This window comes from Octodon degus, unplaced genomic scaffold, assembly GCF_000260255.1.
Source record: "Octodon degus isolate 3935 unplaced genomic scaffold, OctDeg1.0 scaffold00091, whole genome shotgun sequence".
NCBI classification, from domain to species: Eukaryota; Metazoa; Chordata; class Mammalia; order Rodentia; family Octodontidae; genus Octodon; species Octodon degus.
This window is the reverse complement of record NW_004524667.1, coordinates 8,797,731-8,801,270: the sequence shown is the minus strand read 5'-3', so window position 1 is coordinate 8,801,270 and position 3,540 is coordinate 8,797,731. Positions and strand designations below refer to the sequence as shown.

At 42.7% G+C, this 3,540-nt stretch overlaps 1 pseudogene; it reads left to right on the top strand.

The window, feature by feature from the left end:
• Nucleotides 1-1,457: 1,457 nt before the first annotated feature.
• LOC101592331 lies at nt 1,458-2,857 on the top strand (annotated as a pseudogene).
• The last annotated feature ends 683 nt before the right edge of the window (nt 2,858-3,540 follow it).

Below are 3,540 nucleotides of genomic sequence, written 5' to 3'. Positions count from 1 at the left end.
GTATCAAAACCAACCAACCAACCAACAAACAAACCATCCAACCAACAAACAAACAGAAAAGTGTTCCGTAGGACAGCAAAAGTAAGATGGGATTAGGCTATACTAGTCGGGCCGGGTCTCGCATCCTCAGTACTACTGATAAATGTGCAGGAAATTTCTTTGTTTGGGGTATGAAGAGTAGTAGTAAGTGATGGGGCTAACTTTGCAGCACTTTACATTATAGAAATGTTTAATAGCTTCAGTTCCTGAGCGCTAGCCACCAGGTGCCAACATTGATGAACAAATACTACTCTAGGCACTGCCCAATGTCCCTGGGTTGCAATGGTGAGGGAAGAAGGAGGATGATGAAATTTGCCTGGTTGAGAATCACTGAGTCAGAGAATCAATTTCCTTTATCCATCCATAGCAGCCAGGAAATATTGAGAGTTCTTTAAACATATGTGAGACAAGATATACAACATATTGAATTGCATTGCAAATAACGTATTATTATTAAGAAACTTTAGTTCCAAAAATAATTTAATGTATGCCAAATTACAGACTCCAGATTGTATAGAAATATATCATTACTGAGTTCATTATGCTTCTTCTAACTTGTTCAGACCCTGGAAGAAAGAAATGGAGAACTACTGTTTCAGATACAAGGTAGCAAAGCTCTAGATCTTGGATTCATCACAGTGCTTGCTATACTTTAGATCTTGAATGTCTCTAAAAGTCTCATATGTTAAAGACTAATTCCTCAATGAGGTGCTCTTGGGAGTTTGAGGGTCACTGGGTGTGCCCCTGGCGGGGATTGAAGCACCCTAGCCCCATCCTCATTCTCTTTAGTAGTTTTGCTCCTTCACAATCTTCCATCATGATATACTACAGGACTAATAGAACACTGATTGAAATCTGGAGAACTGACAGACATAATAACCCTTTCCTGTTTATAAGGTGATTACCTTGGGTATTTTGCTATACTGACAGAAAGCTGACTAACACAGTGCCTGTTGCTATGCACGTTGCATTGCAAAGCCACATTCTGCTAAGTGTATAGATCTTATGTTAGATAGGCTTACTGCACACAACATATCATTACCCAGAAGGTAGTAGGAAACTTTGGAAGCCTGATGGACATGTCTCTGGCCTTGATGGCTGTGATGAACCTATGTCTGTATACTTATCCACAAAGTACTCGAGTTGTATACATTAAATAGGGACAACTTTTTGCATGTTGATCATAATACAATGAAATCATTTAAAAGGAAAACAAGGACAAAGATGGTTGTTCTTGCCACTTCTATTCAACATATTATTGAAGGTTCTAGCCAGTGCAATTAGGGAAGAAAATTAAAAATGAGGGACGGTGGATCCTGTGTAGCATTGCTGTTACTTTGAGGAGAGGACTATTGGTATTGACGAAATTGAAGTTAGGCCTGGAGGCACTTTGTTGGACTCAAGTTGAGGGTATAAAAATGGGGAATAATGAGACCTTTAACTTGGAGAAGCACAACCAGACACCAAGGAAACATCATCAGCATTGCCACCACCACCACCAGCAGCAACAGCCACCACCAATACCTGCAAATGGGGAACAGGCCAGTAGCCAAAATGAAGCCTTGACTAGTGACCTGAAGAATTTTAGGAAACCAGAGAAGAGATAAGATATTTACCCAATGTAGCTGCCTCTTTGTGGGTGATCTTCGCCCTGATATAACTGAGGAGGAAATAAGGAAACTATTTGAGAAATATGGAGAAGTAGGAGAAGTTTTCATTCATAAGGATAAAGGCTTTGGCTTTGTCCTCCTGGAAACACGAACGCTTGCAGAGATTTTCAAAGCAGAATTGGGTAATATGCCTCTTCGTGGAAAACAACTGCGGGTGCGCTTTGCCTGCCATAGTGCATTCCTTACAGTCCAGAACTTTCCTCAGTATGTGTCCAGTAAACTACTAGAAGAAGCCTTTTCTGTGATTGGCCAGGTGGAAAGGGCTGTAGTCATTGTCGATGATCTTGGAAGACCCTCAGGAAAAGGCATTGTTGAATTCTTAGGAAAACCAGATGCACAGAAATCTCTGGATAGATGCAGTGAAGGGTCTTTCCTATGAACTACATTTCCTCAGCCTGTTACTGTGGAGCTTAAGGACCAGTTAGATGATGAAGAAGGACTTCCAGAAAAGCTTGCTATAAAGAACCAGGAGCAAGAGCAGTTACCTCGAATTGCACAGCCTGGCTCCTTATTATATGAGTATGCCATGCACCAGAAGGCTTTTATTGAGATGGAGAAGCAGCAGCAGGATCAAGTGGACCACAGCATCAAGGAAGCCCGTGAGAAGCTGGAGATGGAGATGGAGGCTGCTTGCTACGAGCACCAGGTTATCCTGATGAGTCAGAATTTCATGAGATGCCAAGAAGAACTTCGGAGAATGAAAGAGCTATGTAACCAAAAGGTCCAAAAATGAAAGCAACTGGAGCTCAGGCAGGAAGAGGAGCGTAGGCACCGTGAAGGAGAAATGCGGGGGCAACAAAAAGAGATGATGTAGCGATAGCAGGAAGGATTCAAGGGAACCTTCCCTGATGGGCAAGAACAAGAGACATGGAAGGGACATATGGCTATGGGAGGTGCTATGAGCGTGAACAACAGAGGTGCCATGCCCCTTGCTTCGGTGCCAACTGGTACCCCAGTTCCTCCAGGACCTGCCACTATGATGTCCAATGGAACCAGGGGATGGAGCCCACCAAGAAGTGAATGCTACTGGGGCAATTGGTGGAACCTGTCCTGCTTTTAACCCTGCAGCTCCTGGAGCTGAATTTGCTCAAAAAGAACCCACTACTGATACTAATAAAGTTGTAGTGTCTAGATTCCTGAAACCCTAACAAGAAGAAATCCTTTTGGACTAGCCAAAATTCTACCTTGAAAAAGCAATGGGGATTCCTCTCAATAGTTAGGTCTTCCCTGCCTGCACTTCTCTAAGGGAGCATGCCCAGGCTGAGGGCAAGGGAGGGGTGACATTTAACAAATTCTGTGTGGTATACTGTTTAATCAGTTCTGTGTGACGCATTAATGAAATTCAAAATATAATGAATTATTGAAGGCTTGAGAGAACCATGACAGAATGGTTCCTTAGGGTCCCATTGAGCATTCCAATTTTTTGTCCATCATGTTTTATTTGCTTTCCACACCCCCCACACCCAGAGACTCTGCCACATACACCACAAAAGCCAAGCATCTCCCAGTGACCTCAGCCCCACTGCTCCATCTGCTCCTGGGTGGGAATTCAGGCGAATGTCAACAGAGGCCACAGACAGCCTATGTACGGCTCTGTTGTATCCCATTGATTACACTTTCATGTACAAAAAACATTTTCTCCTAGAGATTTTCATTTTCATATATCTTTTTATTTTTCCAGAAATGGGGATTGAACTCAGGCCCTTGTGCTTGTGCTTGCCAGGGAAGTGCTTAGTGCTTATTCTACTGAGCCATCCATTTCTCTGGCTCCTAAACCTTTTCTTGTTTTTTATTTTGTTTGTTTTTGTTAGAACAGGGGATTGAACTCAGA